The sequence below is a fragment of the Grus americana genome, chromosome 17 (assembly GCF_028858705.1).
Source record: "Grus americana isolate bGruAme1 chromosome 17, bGruAme1.mat, whole genome shotgun sequence".
Lineage (NCBI taxonomy): Eukaryota > Metazoa > Chordata > Aves > Gruiformes > Gruidae > Grus > Grus americana.
This window is the reverse complement of record NC_072868.1, coordinates 13,543,015-13,564,002: the sequence shown is the minus strand read 5'-3', so window position 1 is coordinate 13,564,002 and position 20,988 is coordinate 13,543,015. Positions and strand designations below refer to the sequence as shown.

Here is a 20,988-nt window from a genome sequence, read left to right as displayed (position 1 = left end):
ATGCCATTAGCAAAACGAGGAATTGGATGAAAGCCGTGGGAGCTGTGTTTCATAACCTACTGTGGTCTTGTTTTCCAGATGTCTTTGAATGCTACTTAGGTTCAGTAGTACTGCTGATGAGGTCAATCACACTAGACAAACGTAGGCAGCTAAGCTTTCATGGAGTCACGCTTCCACGTATCTTTCTGAATTACACTTAACTTCTGCAAAGCAAAGCCTTACACATTACAGAGGTATTCATGGGGCAAAACTGAGGTCACATCAACAGCCCTCCCCCCTCTTTTTACACTGATAGAGCTATAGTCAGTGTTTATATCTAGAAATCTTTCTATGATTTATCATTCTTTGTTACACATATCATATCCAGATTTTTCTTGAAAACATCCTTCTCGCTTCGTTTTACATTCCCGAATAAAACATGTTGTCTCAAATATGCAGATGGGAGTATGACAGGGTCATTCAGATGAGCTGCTGTTGTCCTCTCTCCTGTGTAAAAAGGAGCCATTACAGAAACTTCCCCCTCTCCATCAAAATGGTTAATGGAAAAAGAAAAGAACAGAATTTATTTCTGTATCATGCTTTTGGAGCAACCTAGGTTAGCAACTAAATAGGGGAAAGGGAGCCAGGGCTGTTCCCACCTATGTTAGGAAAACGCAGTCTGAGAAGAGGAATACTCTACTGGGAAGCTAAGCCAGGGCAATAATAGTTAGCTCAAATCTCAAAATATGTATGTACAAATGCAATTACGAGATTGGCACGACTAGCAATTTAGATAGCTATGTACACATACATGTTTATGTGTATTGGCTGGAAGGAGGAACAAGGAAAATTACACCTCTTAAAAAGTAATTTGACCATTAACTCTGCAATGCCTCTTAATGTTCCCGTTGCTTACAGAGAATAATTTGCATTGAGCTCCTCAAATGGAAGGCAATACAGGCATAGAACACATCATCATGGCCTCTGCAGGCCATGAGTGGTTTTTATTCCAACTCATCCCTCTTATGAAGAAGTTTTGCATAACTTTGTTGATTCTAGTTATGGGTTCTGCTAGCTCTAAATGGAGCAAATATTTAAAAGGGAAATGATACAAAGGTCTCAGACCTCAAATCACTAGTTGTCCAGAAGCAAGAAAGTAAATATAGCTAAGTAAAGCACAAAAAAGCTGCCTCATCCTGTGCAATATTATAAAGCTTAAGAGATTATATTAAAAGGATTTACAAACTTTGATTTAAAAATAAGAACAAAAGCAAAATGGTCATTATTACATGTTTGATATGAAAAACACAAAAAATGTTTTTATTTGTACCAGATGTGGATAGGCAGATCTGTTGGACAATAGTCAGAGAAGTGGAATTAGAGAAATATCCATAATTAATAACATGCCTGCGGAAACATGTTCTGTGCTTCAAAAGGAATTCAGGTGCTATTAGAACTGGGAGAACCTCCTTACCCTGCAGATGTTGACAAATTTGAAGAAATTCCAAGCAGGGAAAAAAAACTGATTGGGGAAATAGATTACTTATGCAGAAAGATTAAAGGAACCAATCTTCTGCTCTCAATTACACTAATGTGGTCCAATTAAATTCAGTGACAATGTACCAATATAACTAGGAGAAAAGTTTGACTGAAACATATGATATGAAGAATTTGCTTAGAAGTGCCCAGAGGAAGAATTCCCTTTAGGAAGGAAAGAAATTGGTAAAATATTTTAGGGAAACAATAGGTCATATAATAAGATTTAAATTGAAAAGAAGGAAACTACAGCCAGAGTATGTTCCACTGCAGTTACATCTACTAAATTCCTCCGGGATACTTAAAGTGAAGCTAGAACGCAGCGACTCACTGTACAAATTACACACAGGAGGTCACTGGAGAATGCGATCAAGAAGTTCTTCTTTTAGAAATCCCTGTCATTCAAAGAATCAGACACAATGTCTACATCCATTGTTTCTCTCCACCTTAATTCACACAGTAGTGACTAATGCATTATGAAAATTTATCCAAGTTGGATCAGTTACTAAAATGTAATTGCATTGCCTTTATTGCTAAGTCTACTAGATGTTCCATTTTGTATTCATCAAGAACACACTGTGTAAGAAGAGCTACTCAAAAAAACCCAAACCAACCAAACAAACAAAAAAAAATTAAACCATTCTTGGTTTAGTAACAATACCCTTGCAAAAAAAAAAAAAAAAAAAAAAAAGGGGACCAGAAGGAGAGCAATCTTACCACTTATCTTTGCCTCCTGGATAATACGATCAAGAGAGAGTTTCTAAGGTAGATCTGAAAATACATATATTTGAGGGTATTTTGCTTTTGGAAGCAACAATGATCCTTGCTAATATTTTAATTTACTAACCACTACGCAAAGAGATTTGGAGCACATGCACTTATGCCCAAAATGCATCAAAATTCTGCAAGTGGGAATCCAGATAGAAATACAGAAGGCTGAAAAATGTTTGCAAACACTCATATTATTATCACGTTCAGGGTTAATGACTGGAAATTTAGCCTCATAGTAAAAAGTACCCTGGCAGCAATCACTTAAACCTATTGTTCATAATTAAAAGTATCTGCCAAATCTCCAAAATCAGTAAGTCACAGTTCAGACGTCTGACTACATTGACTGTATTCTTCCTCTTGCAACTTCAGGATCTTCCCCTTAAGATTCCCTCCTCCAGTCTTATAAATAAAATTTCCATGTAGAGATAACAGCTTTTAGACAAAATGACTAAGTCAAATCTACACTAGTGTGATGAAACTCATAAAGCAAAGGTGACTGTCTCACTACATTTCTTAGTGGATGAAGATTGGTTGGAAGACACCCAAGGGCTTTGTTTAGTCAGATTTTGAAAACCTCTGTGAATGGAGATTCAAGCATCTCTCTGAGAAACTTGTTCCGATGTGTAATTATCCTCAGAATGATTTTCTCCGCCTTTTATATGCAGCCGGAATCTCCTGTTTCAACTTATGACTATTGTGTCTCATTCTCCCAACATACAGCTCAGTAAAGAGCCTGGTTCCCTCTAGTTTGTAACTGCCTCAGAGCTATTGGCATGCTGGCATTCAAACCCAAAGACATCATCTCTTCTCCAGGATGAACATTGTCCTAGCCTCACCTCACTGATCATGTGCTCCAGCCTCCAGATCATCTTGGTGGCCCTGCACTAAATTTGCTCAAGTTTACCATTTTCCCTGTATTGAGGAGCCTAAAACTGGACAGAGTAATCAGGATGGGGTCTAATGAGTTCTGAGTAAAGGGGGATAATCACTTCCTTCAATCTACTGGTTATGTTCCTGTTGACACAGCCCAGGATACTGCTGGCTCATGTTTAGCCCACCAGAACTCCTGATCCTATTCGGAAGAGCTGCTATCTGGTCAGTCATGCATCAAATAAGGTCAGTCCATCCCAGGTGCAGGATTTTGCATTTGTCCTTGCTGAATTTCATGAGGTTCTGGTTGGTCCATTCCTCCAGGCTATTTAGGCTGTTCTAAACAGCAATGCTACCTTCATGTGTATTGACTGCTCCCTCCAATTTAGTGTCATAAAAATTTAATCAAGCTATATTCCATTTCCTTCTCCAGGTCATCAATAAAGATATTAAATAGGATGTTACACAGATATGTCCAAGAACAGAGTCTCAGGAACTCCACTGGTACGGTATCAACTATTAACCAGTACCCTCTGAGCCCAGTAGTCCAGCCATTTTTTTGCATCCACTGAGTATTTCACCTGTCTACACTAACATCCCAAGTTGGACAAGGATGCCATGGGAGACCATGTCAAAAGTCTTGCTAAAGTTAAGGCAGACAATATCTGCTGCAATGCTCTCATCCACAGATGTACTCATTTCATCGGAGAAGGCAGTGAATCCATGCTGACTATTCCAAATCATGACCCTTTTTGTGTGTCCAGGAAGTCCTTCAGGATATGGCTGAGGTTCACATACCGAGTAAGAGACGTGCTTTACTCTCTTACGAAAACAAACCTGAAAGATGTAGATCTGCTATTAAGTGGAACAAAGAAAATGGGTAGCAAGCTAGCTTGATACTATCTATATATGAGCATCTGTATTGCATGAATAATAATTCCAGAAGCACTGTGTTCATTGTACTTTTAATTTAGCTCAGCTGAAACAAAGTTAGACTAATACCAAACATTTTAAAAAAATACAAGTCTTAGTCTACACACAAAGCACGCATCCCATGCCAAGTTACTTGAGCCGCTCAGATGACTGTGCTATCCAACTCTGCAACTCTACAATGTTTCTGGCTTCAGAAATCAATAGAAATCTTAAGCCAAAAAAGTAACAAACCCAAATCTGTTCTTATATAGCACAGCAAAGAATCCATCTAAAATTAAATGGGATTTAATTTGCCTCCCAAACTCTAGATGTGACAAATTTCAGAACAATGAGATATGAAACATCTAGAAGTCAGTACTCAAAATAGCATTTCTGATGGAAAGATTCCAGATTGGACTGTAGCAACAGTAACTATGTTGCAGTAAGGCCAAATCTAAAAAAGCCACTAAGATACACAAAGAGAGAGCACCATTTCTTCATGCTTCTTCACATGCATATTTCCACCACCCTTTATCCCATGCTGCGTGACAACAAGAAAAGGAGTCCTTGAGTCAACAGAAAACTATTTAGCTGACTACCCCTAAGCTCTTTACATAGCTTGTATTGCTTTAAATATCTTTGCCCCCTGAAAAGTTAAATTCATTCTACATTCTTCTGGGAAGACTCAGGGCTAGTGTTCCAACAGGCAGTTAACTTGGATGTTGAATTCCCTCTTTTTAAGCGTGTCACATAATTTTGTTGAAAAAAAAGAATATGTTTAAATTACCCATGAATGGATCTGTTGGTTATTTCCCATAATCTACATAAATTATAGCACAGTAGCAAGCTACATGTCTTGTTTCAAACATCTTCTGAAAAGAAAGCCAAAAAAAGGCAGTTAATGAGCAATGGTTATTTAACTAGTGCCTGACTTTTACTTAAAAAAAAAAAAAAAGAAAAAAAAAAAAGCCTTTTAATATATGTACACCAGTGGCAGAACATGTTTATAGCTTGCTCCTTGTTTGTCTCACTATATGCATTCTACTACTCTAAAAATCTGCAATTTGATATTTTAATAAAGTCGTTTCATTGGAGACAGCCAAAGCATTTATTACTAAAAACATACATAAAACTTAGCAAGTTTGTCTCAACTAATCTGTTCACAGCAAGTACTGCGTCTTCTGGGAGAGCTTTTCAGGAACATGTTGATTTCTCACTACCACATGTCTTTCCACTTCACTCCATTGTTCTCACTTCCCTTGGCTCCATTTACATACTGGTTTTCTCCATTTACATGCTGGGTGGACATTCCTACATGCTTTTGGGTTCAGGAAGAACTAAGCTGGCTCTGTCCAAACTCTCTTAACTCAGAAGCATGGAAGATTGGAACAGATATATCAAGTTGGCTTGAAGTAAACTGATTCAGAGTCTAGTCATGCTTATGGGGATCCTCACCTATGCCAATAAGCCTTGTTGAAAGCCCTGGAACTTCCACAAGTGATAAAAAAGGGAATTTCAAAACATTTAATGAATATCTATGTCATCAGACTACTTCCAACATATCCTTGAAGACTGGTTTCAGTGCAACCTTTCAGGCCCGAGTATGTTTCCAGTCTACTCACAAAATCTCTAATTCACCAAGGCGCAGAATCACGGAATGGAAGGGGTTGGAATCGACCTCTGGAGATCATCTAGTCAATCTTCACTTGCCAGGTTAACATGAGAGAATTGAAGAAAAAGCACCAAGGGGACCCAGTCAGGTAGAGTTTTAATTTATTTGTTGGTTCCTTATTTCCAAATTCAAATGGGTGAAGAGGGAAATGGCTAGGCTGTGGGTCACTGTGGAGAAAATACTGGAGGAAGGATAGCAATAGCTATCTGCCAGACAACAATTCTGTTATTCAAGCAACCAAAGAGAGGAAGTGGCATTCTGGAGTACAGGAGTTCAGGACAGGAGATGAGATGCTGAAGGGAGACTGGGTGTAGCTGCAAAGCAAAGTTCAGATAGAAAAACTTATTCAGCCATGGATGTAGTTTAGGGAGTTAATGCTGACTACATTTTTAGGGCAGAGAGCATCAAAGAGACCTCTGGTGCTTTCTCTTGCTATGAAAGATGGCAGAAGCTCAGGGGATTAGCTAATGAGCAGGTGCTGAAACCAACAGAGATAATAGCCTGAAAAATGGGCATGCGAGCAAGAGCAGCAGCAAATAAAAGCAAGCCATGAACATGAATTAGGAAGACCATTGCCCGGACACATGGGAAAGCATAGGTCTGTGAAGCCTCTCTCTCAATGGCAGCACAAGCAGCGTCAGGAGGAGACAGAGAGCGCCACAGCGATATCAGACCCACAAGAGAGGACACTCCTCTGTCTCCTGGAGAACTGAGTGGTATATACGAGTAGCCATTTGCATGCAGCACCTAAGAGAAGCCTTACAGAACTGAAATGTATTCACAGGCCCTTTCTCTTCCTCCACCACGTGAGAAATATTCAAGCATCACCTCCAAGCTCAGGAGCGATGCATCCCAACAAAGAGGAAGTCAAGCAAAAACACCAAGAGGTCCCCATGGATGAATGAGGAGCTCCTGGGCAAAGTCAAACAAAAAAAGGAAGCCTACAGAAGGTGGAAGCAAGGGCAGGTAGCCTGGAAAGAATACAGAGAAACTGTCTTGAGCAGCCAGGGAGCAGGTTAGGAAAGCCCAAGCCCTGATAGAAATTAGTCTGGCCAGGGATGTCAAGGACAACAAGAAAAGCTTCTATAGGTATGTTAGTGAGAAAAGGAGGACGAGGGAAAATGTGGGTCCCCTCTGGAATGAAACGGGTGAACTGGTTACCCAGGATATGGAGAAGGCTGAGGTACTCAACGACTTCTTTGCCTCAGTCTTCACTGGCAAATGCTTGAGCCACACTGCCCAGGTCACAGAAGGCAGGGACTGGGAGAATGCAGAACCGCCCACTGTAGGAGAAGATCAGGTTCGAGAATATCTAAGGACTCTGAAGGTGCACAAGTCCATGGGACCTGATGAGTTGCATCCGCGGGTCTTGAGGGAACTGGTGGACGAAGTGGCCAGGCCACTCTCCAGCATATTTGAGAAGGCCTGGCAGTCCGGTGAAGTTCCCGCCGACTGGAAGAGGGGGAACATAACCCCCATTTTTAAGATGGGAAAAAAGGAAGACCCAGGGAACCACAGGCCGGTCAGTCTCACCTCCGTGCCTGGCAAGATTATGGAGCAGACCCTCCTGGAGACTATGCTCAGGCACATGGAAAACAAGGAGGTGATTGGTGACAGCCAACATGGCTTCACTAAGGGCAAATTGTGCCTGACAAACTTGGTGGCCTTCTATGATGGGGTTACGGCGTCCGTGGATAAGGGAAGGGCAACTAACATCATCTATCTGGACTTGTGCAAGGCATTTGACACTGTCCCACATGACATCCTTTTCTCTAAATTGGAGAGACATGGATTCGATGGATGGACCACACGGTGGATAAGGAATTGGTGGGATGGTCACACTCAAAGAGTTGTGGTCAACGGCTCAATGTCCAAGTGGAGAACAGTGATGAGTGGCGTTCCTCAGGGGTTGGTACTGGGACCAGCACTGTTCAACATCTTTGTCGGCGACATGGACAGTGGGATCAAGTGCACCCTCAGCAAGTTTGCCAACGACACCAAGCTGTGTGGTGTGGTCAACAGGCTGGAGGGAAGGGATGCCATCCAGAGGGACCTGGACAGGCCGGAGAGGTGGGCCCATGAAGTTCAACAAGGCCAAGTGCAAGGTCCTGCACGTGGGTAGGTGCAATCCCAAGCACAACTATAGGCTGGGCGAGGAATGGATTGAAAGCAGCCCTGAGGAGAAGGACTTGGGGGTACTGATTGATGAGAAGCTCCACATGAGCCAGCAGTGTGCACTTGCAGCCCAGAAAGCCAACTGTGTCCTGGGCTGCATCAAAAGAGGTGTGACCAGCAGGTCGAGGGAGGTGATCCTGCCTCTCTACTCTGCTCTTGTGAGACCCCACCTGCAGTACTGCATCCAGCTCTGGGGGCCCCGGTACAAGAGAGACAGGGAGGTGTTGGAGCAAGTCCTGAGGAGGGCCACGAAGCTGATCAGAGGGCTGGAGCACCTCTGCTATGAGGACAGGCTGAGAGAGTTGGGATTGTTCAGCCTGGAGAAAAGGCGGCTCCGGGGAGATCTAATTGCGGCTTACCAGTACCTGAAGGGGACCTACAGGAAAGATGGGGAGGGACTGTTTATCAGGGAGTGTAGTGACAGGACAAGGGGTAACGGGTTTAAGCTGAAAGAGGGTCGACTTAGATTAGATGTTAGAAAGAAATTCTTTACTGTTAGAGTGGTGAGGTACTGGAAGAGGTTGCCCAGAGAGGTTGTGGATGCCCCTGGATCCCTGGGAGTGTTCAAGGCCAGGTTGGATGGGGCTTTGGGCAATGTGGTCTAGTGGAGGGTGTCCCTGCCCGCAGCAGGGGGTTGGAACTAGATGATCTTTGAGGTCCCTTCCAACCCAAACCATTCTACGATTCTATGAAATCAAAATTATGCAATGCAAGGAGAATTAACATAATTTGGGAGACAAAGGCTTCATAGAATAGCACAACTTAAAACAGACCACAAGTTTGCATTAAACACACTCAACTCCAAAAGAAACAAGAAAGCAGTTGCTCCAAGGGCTCCTAAGCCTACAGGTCTTTTTTTTTTTTGAGGGGGAGAACACTAGCTATTCTGCAAAAAAAGCAGAAATATAAAGAAGTCCTAAAAGCAATAAAATCCTAATAGTCCTTTATCAGACTACAAGGATTTAAATTCTTCCACTAAATCAATCAAGTCATAAGATTAATTCAGAAAAATTTATACTTTACCAATGACGGTCTGCAGGATTGTATGACCCTGGCAAACATAAATACTGTAGTTAATGAAAATCAGATTTGTTCTTCCACTCAAAGCTACAGATCTGATAATGCATCACGTTGTTTGTAGAGTTGATATGTTCTGGTATGTTTTAGATGAAAGTGAGTCTGAATGTAGAATGCAGGCTTACAAAATTGAACATTACTTGCAAATCATGATTTAGTGAAAACTGCTGTTTTCAAGTTTTCTAATTATGTTTTGCCAACATAGTGAATTTAGCATAATGTTTTCCTGTCAGCACTATCTGAAGGTGGTATGAGATGCGAAGAAATGTATATGGAAAGATTTTCAGGCAGGAAGTAGGTACTTTTCTGTATAACCAATAATTACTTTAATAGATCTCATCTCTTTGGGATTGCACACAAGTCCTGCCTCCCTGAAAGGATCTCAATGTGTTGGCAAGGTGTAGCTAGCTGATATCTTCACTTTAACAATCTAACTCAGGCTCCACCAGTTTAGGAGGCATATTTACAGGAAATTTTATGTACTTTGCTTAATTTCTATTACACTCATATTATACAAAAATGAGATGCTTTTTCTCCTCTTCTTTCCCCTAAACAGGGATGAAATGGAACTCTGTCAACAGCACATTTCAAGAGAAAATGTAAATTCCATTGTTTGTGAATATTACTAGATCATTTTGTTCAACAGTGGAAGAGAAATACTTGTTAGTGATTGCAGCTAAACCACTTTATAACTGGCCTAGTCAAAATTGATAAGAAATCAAGTCCTTGTGCCAGCTGCATAATTTCATTCACAATTATACTTCATCTTTTAAGTAATCTCAAAAGCCCTCAGGCCCTCCCCAGATGCAGAAAGAAGGAAGCCTGTGTTATTTTGTTTTGAGAATATCCTCAATTGCTAGTTCAATTTAACATATTATGGATTTCAATATATATTCTTTTTTTTTAGGCTGCCAGGTACTTTTACTCATAGAACAAAATTATCTGCTACAATGCAGGACATCTGACATGCACATCACTTTGCAGAGAATTTTAAAATTTTCTATAAATATTTCTGTAATGTACAATCTTTTCTTTCAGATAGTGCTGTGTACAGAATGATTATAGCCAGCAGTATATGCAGGCCTTTTATCTACTCAATGAGCATTTCTTGTTCTACCTAACACTGGATTTTCCTTCCATGAATAGGTCATGTCACATGTATCAGCTCATAAGTTTCATCTTTACCTTAGTCATGCAGGCCTTAGCATCTTCTCTGGCATTTTATTATATGGGAAGAATATGATCCCTTACGAAAAATATGAATTATTTATTTCTTAATTCCAGAGATACTAATGTGCTAAGAAAGAACTCTCTTTCAATTGGGAGTAAAGGTTTTAGGTTTCTTTAAAGGAAAAAATAAAAAAACCCCGCAATACCATGACATGACTATAAAACTGTCTGACGATTCACACACAAACCACAAGTTTCCAGTTTTCTGTTGATAGAGAACAGCCATCCACAATGTTAAAAAAGCAGTTTCCCCATTAGGTGGCCTAACAAAGTTCTCAAACTATTCAAGCACAGAGGCATAAATCAAGAAAACAACGCCGGTGCAAGACGTTACATGTAAGTTATACTAAGACGTTAAAGAAAACCATCTGGGCATAAAATGTAAATACAGCTAGCATACAAAAATTAAGAGGAAAATAAAACCAATCACACATTTCAAATGCCCCAAATACAGAGCCTTTATTCTGTAAGACCACTGAATTTTAACTCCAAACATCCATCTCGAACAATACATTCAGCTTTCAAAATATCACTGAAACGGAATACTAAAGCTTATGCAAGATACAGCTTTTTTGAACTTTCTGGCTTAAGATACAGTTCTTTAAGAAGGGGAATAATCAGCCTATCTTCAGTGGCCGTTATGAATCAAAGCTGGAGCTTACTAGAGGGAATTACATATTCTATATTTCAGTTGTACTTAGAGTCAAAATGCAAACACCGAGACAGTAGTCACACAAAAGATGAGGAGAATCTGCCTCAAAGGGTTTACAAACTAAATAGGCCTGAAGAACACCACTTGTAAGATACTACCAGAAAGAGATGGTGACTTCCTAAATCATAATGGAAAATTTCTGTTGGAATTAAATCTAAAAGGTTTGGTTCAGCTTCCTATACTGCTGTATCCTCAGTTTCTGAATGGTCATGATTTATAGACCCAAGAGATTATGAGTAATCCTGAGAAAGAGAAAAAAAGAGAAAAAAGCAAATGGCTAGATACATACCCCAAAGACAGAAGACGACTGCAGTGTTGGAGTAAGGTTAGAAAAATAAACCTCAAGAGGCACTATATCTGTAAAGCAACTGTTTTTCAGAGGTGTCTAAAACACACCAAAAAAACCCAAACCCCCCAAAAAAACCCAACCCCAAAGATCTTTTAAAACTCAAACCCTAGATCTTAAGAGGATAAAATACCAGAACTCTGGATTTTTCATGCTGATCTAGTTCAGATCACTTGCTTAAGCAACATACTTGAGATTTGATTACATAGCTAGATTTTTTGTTTATTTATTTACTTTTAAACAGGATGCTTGCTTGGGTTTAACTTAGTTTGGGGAAAGGGAAGTAAGGAAGATTTTGAAAACAAACAGATTACTTACAAACAGACAAGTTAAAAAAAAGCAAAACAAAACACAGTTATGCCAAAGCCTCCCCTCTCTCTAGAGGCTGGTACCTTTGGATTCCCAGTGCATTCCTCTTCCTTCTGAGCTAATGTAGTAACTGGTAGCGCCCAGCAGTCTGTCATGCTTGGTAGAGCCCAGCTCACAGATGATGAGACTCAGTTTGTCACTGATTTCTGAGATAATTATCAAGATACGGAATGCTGGCTTCAGTTCCTGATTCAAGAAGGGAGTACGTGATCCCAATTATAAACCATACTGTGAGCAGCAAATGATATCTTAGCAGCATTTATAGCTGAAGTTTAAAATACTCATGCAGTTTGTATAAAACAGATGTGAATTTTCAAACTAAACAACAGATTTTTACTAAGAGGAAAGAAGTTGAAGCAACAGAGGAAAGCACTGTGTCTTCCTCTGCTTCTGAGGAATCAAAAAGTGAATGATGGTTCTCTGACAGCTAATGTACTAAGTTTCAATTTTTCTGCTGATCTGTTTTTATTCTCTTTTTCCAAACAAATTCTTCCTATTCTGCTTTTCATATTTCTAGGAAATTCTAGCTACATGTGACTTTGTTGATAGGTCTCATCTGTTTATTTAATCCCCCCCCCCAATACGATTTTTTTATTACACTCTTCTGTGTTGAAGTTACTGTCTCAGACATTATATTTACTTGGGCCTTTTGCCTGGAATCTTCATCCTTTCTTAACCCATCCATAGGAGCCCTAATCTATCTATAGTAGGATCTGAAATCACCAATGTCTTAGGTTTTTTCTCCCTCCTCTCCTAGACCACGTAATGTAGAATAGCCTGGGGCATATCCTGGAAAGACTGTATTTTCTAGTGGATAGATCAATTTCTGGATTTAATTGCACTTGGCTTCATCATGCTTTGTGTAATAAAGAGAGACTGCTAGAGACTGCTCATATTGAACATGTTCTGTATAAAAAACGTGACTGTCAGTTATTTATTCTATCTGATGTCAGGCAAAGGTGTTTCACAGTATTTTTCTTTTTTAGTCAACATTTTCTAAATCATCTGACCTACGACTGCCTTCAGTTTTCCAACTGTGCAAACCTACTGCCTTGACCAGGAGCAATGAGAATAGAGGAGGCAGGAACAGCTTCTCATGCACATGCAGTGTATCTAGCAATCATTATTTTCTTCTGTTTTGGCTCTTTAAATTGATACTACAAATCAAACATTAAAATAAAATAAGAAATAAAACAGCTTCATGTCATTTTCAGGGAGGCCTGTATAGCCGAATGCTCTTACAGTCTGTTCTTTAACTCTGAAGAGCGTATACTGAAAAATTTATTCTGATCATTATTTAGCTGTGAAGTCATGGTGACTGTCAGGTAGGCAAGAGCAACAAAATAAAATAGTGAATAAAAGCAAAGCGTTTGCTGAAAACTGGCAACTAAATCTGAACCTTAATAGAAAACCACAGACTTAGAGCAGAATTTTCTTTATGCATTAGAAATAAAACATACCCCTTAATCAAAACTTAACATGTTTCTACCAAAACATTGATGTAAATACATGCAAAAAGTACAATAGAGATTTCCAGTGCCTGATGTGGCATTGCCTTGAGTGGTGCCGGATTGGAAAAAAATTGTTTTTTAGAAACAATTTGAACTGTGACCCAAACTTTTAATGAATAACAGTCTCAATGAGTTGAGACATTCTGAAATTACAGGAACTGTTTGTCTGAAAAAAAAAATCCATCCAGAATATCAGGAAAAAAACCTTTTAATTTTTGGAACAATACACAAGAAATAACAATGGCACAGTGCCATGGTACTGGAACTCTGCAAAGAGTGAGAGTAGAAGAAATGCATTCAATTAACTCAGCATTCAAACCCCTCCCCCCCAAACTCACAAAAATTGGCTTCCGATTGTTGTAATAAATAATCATGGGGGGTTTACTACATATGAGAAGCATACTAAGTTTAAATAATGTTATGCCCTTTATCCCACTGCGAACTGCAGTATCTGGACATTTGGCATTGCTGCTGTCCCTGTGTACACTCGCAATTTGGTAACAGGAACCACAAACATAATACCTCTGACAACTGTAAATTTGTTACATTATGTGTGTTGCTGTCTCATAACTTCTCCTTGATCTTGCTTTCTCTACTTATTTTACTGGCAGTAAAACTCAGTAGATTAATAATGCTATTAATACTTTAGTTTCTCTGCCAAATCTTCTTGGGTGGCCAGTTTCTGGCAGTATAACTATCTTTACTTGCTCACATCTCCTTATTCTCAATGCCAATCCTTTTTAGCATTTTTATTATATTCTGCAAATTTTAAGGTACTGGTGCATTTTCAGAACCCCAAATATAAATAATGTGAAGCAAACACATTAAAGCAATAGCTAATTACAATTTATTAGTAACTCATGCATCTTTAAATCGAGTAACTAAAAGCAAATAAAGCTATCTGAATGAATCACTATCTGATCAGACACCTATTAGATTAAGTGAAAAATGATTCAGTGAAAAACTGACAGTCATTAATTAATATTTTATACTATTTAACTGGAACCTATAATAATCATCATCCTTTTTGCAGCTGCCTTATAGTAAGACAGTGAATTGCTGCCCATCACTATTATGCTGTTAGGACAATGATGGACATATAGAATTCTTACCCCTAGATTGTTTCATCACAAAATGAATATGAGTCCTGTGTCCTCTTCAGCTATATGTCATTACAACAGACAGCGACTACCAGTCTAACTTTAACTGGTATAGACATTAGGTCAATCTTTACTTGCAAAAGTGCAAATATCAAAAGCAGACTCCTAGTTGTCTACTCCTAGTCTGAGAAAAGATAAAGAAGTAAAAGAGAAAAATGTTAAAACAACAATAAATTATTTCAGAGCCAGGGATAATAAATTTCATTATGGCCCTTCTAACGTGTGAAGCACTGTTATTCAAAACTCAAAAGGCATGAAAACAATTGCACTTCAGAGTGAGAAAAGTATGATCACAACTCTTTTGTTCTTCTAGTACAAACGTGTGTACACACATGCAACCCTTGCTAACAGCTGTGATGCATTCTGTCTCATTAGTTCAGCAAGGTATATCGACTTCAGAGAACAGCTTGAAGCATCATTGTTTCTTTGGAAGTGAAAGTCAATAAAAATACTGACAAAGGAATGCAGCCAGACTGTTAGCTGAGTTGTACAAATTCCAGTCCTTCTTCATTCCCTCCCTCATCAAGTCCTTCAATCAATAAAATAGCTTTTTGAACTCGCCTTTTGTTCTAGTTTGCCTTGATATCCTTTTCAATGCTTACCATAATGTAACTTCTAAAATATATGAAAAGTAAGAATGTACTAAGAAATTATCTCATATTGTCTCTTTTCTCCATGCCCTTAACAACACAACCATGGCCTGAAAATGTTTGTAGCTGAAGAATTTTCACCAGGGAAATAGCATAATACCTAGGAAGCTCAAATGACAATCAACTAATCTAAACAGCCTGGTGCCTGGTTAGCTATTTGCTTTAAAGAAGCACTCAAAGGCAAAAAGCAAAAGCAAAATCCTAGCCATACTAACTGTTAGAGGGATATACTTGGCCCCTGGAAAGAGATTAGCATCTCATTTTCTTCCTCTACCCTGTTTCTTTATTTCTTTTCTCTACTTCCTCCATTAAGTCTCCTATTATTTTTTTTTACTTTTTGTTTATTCCTCCTCCTCTGTCCTTTTGTTGTCTTTTCTATATAAAGATACTTCTGTGAAAAGTGAGTTAATTGACTTTTTATTGTCCCCTTCCTTTGTCTACTGTTTTTCCCCATTATCTTTCCTATTTTCCCACAAAACACTGCTACCTTCCCTGTCCTATTTTGGTTAATGCCCCAGTATTCCTCCCTAGCAGCTAGGGAAGAACATTCTTTTGGGACCCACTCTTTCCTTATAATCTGATTTACTAGGACTTGCTTTACCAACCCTGATAAGGTAGGGTAAAATGCAGTTGTGGAAAATGTGAGAAAGGCAAAAGCTACATCAGCTGCATTCAAAACTTACATGCAGGTTGTACAGTGCAGTTCCTCTTCCTCTACCTCTCTTCCTATGCTGATGTTTCAACCACAGAGAAGATAATATATGTACTTAAATGCACAAAACATACAGAACTCCTGCCATGTCTAAAGTACTGCATTGCTATTATTCCCAGGCTTATGTTATTAAGCTGAATGTGAGGTTGAGACCCTCCAGAATAAGTACAATCATGTCAATGAGAACAGCTAAATAGATTCAGAATTCCCATGTTACATTAGGCTGATGTTCATCTTGCAACTCTGTATGTTTATTTTGCAGACTTCTGCCTTTTCTAGAAAGAGCTGTTCCTTTTGAACCATCAAGAAGGATGCTGCCAACTCTTGTTCTTCCAACAAATCAGACTAAACACAATATAGCCATAGACATGAATTTCATAACTGTGACTACCTTGGTGTCAATCTGTGCCATCTGTTATTTACCAACAGCATCTCAAGCTGAAAACAACCTGGTAATCTGGATCTGAATGGCAACTATCTCTTTGCCATAGGATGTAAACACACACCTAAATGGCTTCTTAGAATGCGCAAAACCAGCTGTGCACTCTATATGCATTGCAGAAAGGGTTAGAGCGTAGCACATACACTTTGGCAATGCATGAGCTTCCTTAACCTCACTTAGTTAAACCTGCACCAGCCCTAAGGGCACACAACCTGCACAGATGGTCCGCAGTTGTTACCTCAGATTTCATGCTGCAGCCCCCTGATCCTCGTACACACAGCCTTTCTAGGTACTAGAATGATTTAACGTACTCAGCCTCTGCACCAAACTTGAATGCTCCCAGAGGGCGGAGAGTCAGATCACTCACAGCATTGACGCCCAGCTTCGCCTTGTCTTTGTGTTCAGACATTGGTGTGATTTCATCCCAACAAATGGTCTGAAGAAAATCTGGAGGATTTTAATATTGTGCCATTGCAAAATGTAACATATTCACAAGGCGAGGTTCAGTAACTAAAGGTTCAGGTTCAATCAAAGCTTATCAACAAAGAGAGCTGCTCTCAGAGGGCTAGGTGTGAGCAGCACTTGCAGTTTGTCATGTCACACTGTTTAAATAATACAGGTTCATTTTTCATTTTATTTTCCCTTTACTAGTTCATACAGGCAGACACTTGTTTATTTCTCTCTGAAAGTCTTTTCTTAGTGAGAGATAAGTTACTTGGGGAGAGGAAAGGTTATATATTCAAACATGGTGTCATGGTTGTTGCTAGACTGATGAGTCTCAGCTGTGGATCCTCCAGAAAAAGAAATGGTCAGACCTGTACTTGTATTTAAAATTGGATTTACCAAGAAGTTGCAATAAGGAGACACTAACTTCATTAGTAGCTGGTAACTGCAGCAGAACCTTTACTTATGCTATCCTACAAGGCAGCACCAGAAATATTAATCTCTTACCATTGTTGTTAAGTACAAATTTGAAGAGGAGATTTGCCACAGAATAGAGGTAGTTCTGACCAGCCTGTTTATTTTTCATGTAGGTGAATAAATTATTATCACACAGTATACTGACTGCTGCATGTACATGAACAGTCTTGTCCACCTTGGCACAGCATATCAAATAAATTAGGTTTTTGTTATTGATGTGCACATTTTTTGCTACTGCACATTTTATTAAGCTTTGTTCCAGACTGCTCTTATCATATAACAAGATTGGCTGTTAGAAGACACCCATCTCATCTACAGGTTTGTAAAAAGATGTTCCTGCATATCAGTGGTCTGACACAGGGTTTTTTAAATTTCTGCAATCACCCACAGAATCGTGAAGCCACACTAAGAGAAAGGCCCCAAAACTGCTTAACCAGGCAAACAGGAATTGTCACCAACAAAGAGGCCAACCATTTCTGCAAAATCCACGCTCTTAATTAAAATCCAGCAGATGCTGTAAAGCTCCCTTCATAGCCAGAAGAGCTACAAACCACGCAAATTGCAACACAAGCTCTATGCTTTTATTCCCCCCACGCTGCTACATCTCTGGACAAAGGACCCGTAAAGAATAGCATCATTGCAGTGCCTCAGTGCACTTCATTTTGTTGCTCCATTCATCTCCTAGGAGTACAGCAATGGCAATAGCAACGGCAGACACTCACCTCTTCAGTAGTCCTGTGTATCCCTCCCTGCAGATTCTGCTCCAGACAGGACCGTTGATTCAGGATTTTTGCTCCTTTGGCTTTCCAACAGATGCAAAAAATGCCCTCTTCAAAGGCATCCAGGCAGGCTTCAGCTCCGTGCCCTCCAAGAAGGCGAGCTCTCAGGCAAGTGCTGTTAGAGAAGCACATGAATTTCACTTTTTGTGTAATAGCCTGAGGGCCAACCATAGTCTTCAGGACATGCCTAGTCTCTAGCCACCTTCCTCCAGCTTATCTTTACACCTCCCTTTCCTCCAGGACTACAGACTTCCCTAGTCACTTGCACTACAAACGACTGACCACAGGTTTCCTACCAGGCTGCTGAGGAAGGAAAACCAGGCCAGAACCCAAATCCTTATATGTGCACACCCCTCCCCTCATCACCCTCCAGGCTGGCTTCTGCCCAAACTGATTTGCTTCGGTACTCATGTTTTCTTCCTCCTGCCACTGCACCTCCAGAAACAAGCTGTCCCTCCCAAGTGGTCTGCCTCTCTGCCTTATTCATTTTTAAATGTGCTAAGTTCTTTTGGCAAGACAGCCACCTCAGTTTTCCGCCTCTAGCTTCTAATTTGCTGGCAGCTCTGCGTTCGTTCCTTACAAACACAAGAAATGTTCAGATTGATCATATTTTGATATGGAATTATCTTTGTTCAGTAACATGCCCAAATCTGAATAAATGTCGAGGAAAAGAACTGTTTTGTGCAATAATTATAGAAAATTATTTTCCTGTAAAATACTGTTATTTTCACAAAGACAGAGATTGTTTGGATCCAGGAAGTGAGGTCAGGTTCAGATCCTGGGGAGAGTGGTGTGTAGTGATAATAACACTTAGGATTTTTGCAGCATTCCTTATCCAGAGATCTGAGCCCTGTCTCCAGTACATTACAACAGCAGGATATGTTATCTTGTGCAAACTCCTTCCTAAATTTCACAATAGCTGAAAACAAGCAGGAATCATTAAATTTGTGTGCTATTGCTCTACTGCTACAAAGGCTGAAAAACAGCCATACAGTTCCTTCTTTGCTTTGCTTTTATCTAAACTGTAATATGGTCAGAGCAGAGGCATTTGTTCTCTTCGTTGTTTATCAAGTATCTACATGACTTTTAATTGCATATAAATATTAAAAATAATAAAAAGAATGGGAAAACAGAAATAGGTAACAGAACTCTCCTCCTTTAAGTTACCCAATTGCAACCCCTACAAAATGCTCAGTTGCCCTTTTACTACATCTGGTTCAAAGGCCACTAAAAATGGGATTCTTTGCACTGACATCAAAGGGCTCTGAATAGGGCTGTCTGTAACAGGAGGGGAGACAAGATTAACTTCAGCTTTCTGGCTATAGAACCCAAGCAAAAAGTAACAAATAATAATCAGAAGATAAGGTTTTCTTGAGAACCTACTGATTTCAGCATATTTTTTCAAACATCGGCTACCATCTATTAAGTTGCTTTGTGAGAGTGATACTGAGTGTGCTATTAAATACGCAGTATTTACAGCTTAATGTGATCTTTTCTTTCAATAACAGTAAAGAACATTGTGATTAAGAAGGAAGCAAGAGAGTGGGAAGAGAGATATGAATTGTTTATAAATGTAATAAATAGATTGGTTACCTTTACTTCGTATCATATCTGTATTGATCAGGCTTTCCTTTTGGCCTGCCGTAAGACTAGGTATCAGTGCCAAAAAATTCTCCACTGCTGCCAAAACCCTACCGTACCTTTTAAATACAGGCTTTATTACTAGTGTAAATATATCCTAGAAGGTTAGCTTTTTAAGTGGTTTCTCTCAGTAACCAACTTTATTTAAACACATCTGGAACTTCTTTATAACTCATAACTATTTTGTGTAGTCACCTGTATGATGAAGGTTAAATGCTGTGGAATTACTGCTGGGGTCTCTGACTGCTTCACAATCGCATGAGTGTATTTATAAAGCAGGGATACAAGGGGCAGGGAAGTACTAAACAAAACCACGATTATGTTCCTAATTGAAATGGCAGTCCAAGGTTTTCAAATATAAAATCTGGAATCTGAGCTCACTTTTCTTAACATATCTGTTTCAGCTGCTCCACATTCCAGGACTCCTTCAGCCTTGACCTCATCGCTAAGATATATTCTCCCTTCAGTCAATTAGAAGTTCTCAAATATACAATATTTACACCCTGCAACAGGGTAGATCTGCTGATTGTCTTCCTTTAGCTGCTTGGGTGGCCCTAGGAATGAGGAAGTGTCCTAGCACAGGGGAATTCCCATTGTGTGTAGAGAGTATAGCTGGCTCTTAACCGCACTGCTCTGCTGTTCTGCACAAGGACAGCAAGGAGTATGGTGGAGGTGGGAAGATTAAAAGGTGTAAAGAGAAGAATTACCTCCACACATTTTGTCCAGGGCTCTCAAGATTTTTGCAAAGTGCCCATCCACCCCAAAATATCTTGAAATTGAAACTGAAAAAGGAACCTACAAAGTTAAACCAATTTTAAAGGAAAAACTGTAAAATAACGAATTGGATCTCTTGGCTTCTAATCTATGCCAGGTACCTCAATAGCTGCTACTCTTTTTTTTTTTTTTTTAACCAAATGAAAATATAGCCCTTAAATAGAATCACAAAACCATTTTGCATCACATGTTAGTATCACTGACATTTTGACCCTGAATTTTTAAAATTTATTTGTCTCTATTTGCTTAACCAGCATTCTTGTTTTCTGCTATATTTATTAAATAAAAAGGTCTCAGGTCATTAGGTAATATGTGACACAAATAACTTGATAATCAGTGTAAATGAGAATCAGGCCTCAATGTCCAGAAGTATTAATTCCTTTGATGAGAGTCTCTTTCTTCCTGTCTTATCTTCTTTTAAAGCTTACATGAAGTAATTTGACCAAAACCTTGCCCTTCTTAATTTCTGAACCCTGATAGCTAATTTCAGAATATATTTTATTACTTCTTTTGTTTACACAGCACTTAGTATCAGTGCTGATATGGCCTCCTCTGGCTTCTCAGTGATTAAACAGCACATGGAAGAAAAAGTAGAGCAATGTAGAAGAGGTCTTCAAAATATCATTTAAAAAATAGAGCAATATTTTCTAGAAAATGTGGTTAAATCAATTCACAGCACAACACATGATCTTTTTTGCCATAACAAACCCATACATATGATAGTCACTCATTTTAAACTTTTTGTTACT

At 39.3% G+C, this 20,988-nt stretch overlaps 1 long non-coding RNA gene across 1 annotated transcript in view; it reads right to left on the bottom strand.

Moving 5' to 3' along the window:
* Positions 1-20,988, bottom strand: part of LOC129214271 (uncharacterized) — a 124,852-nt gene that overhangs the window by 35,734 nt on the left and 68,130 nt on the right. The window contains exon 3 of the long non-coding RNA XR_008579646.1: positions 17,768-17,939. This is a non-coding gene — a long non-coding RNA (uncharacterized LOC129214271). The remainder of the gene's footprint in view (positions 1-17,767; positions 17,940-20,988) is intronic.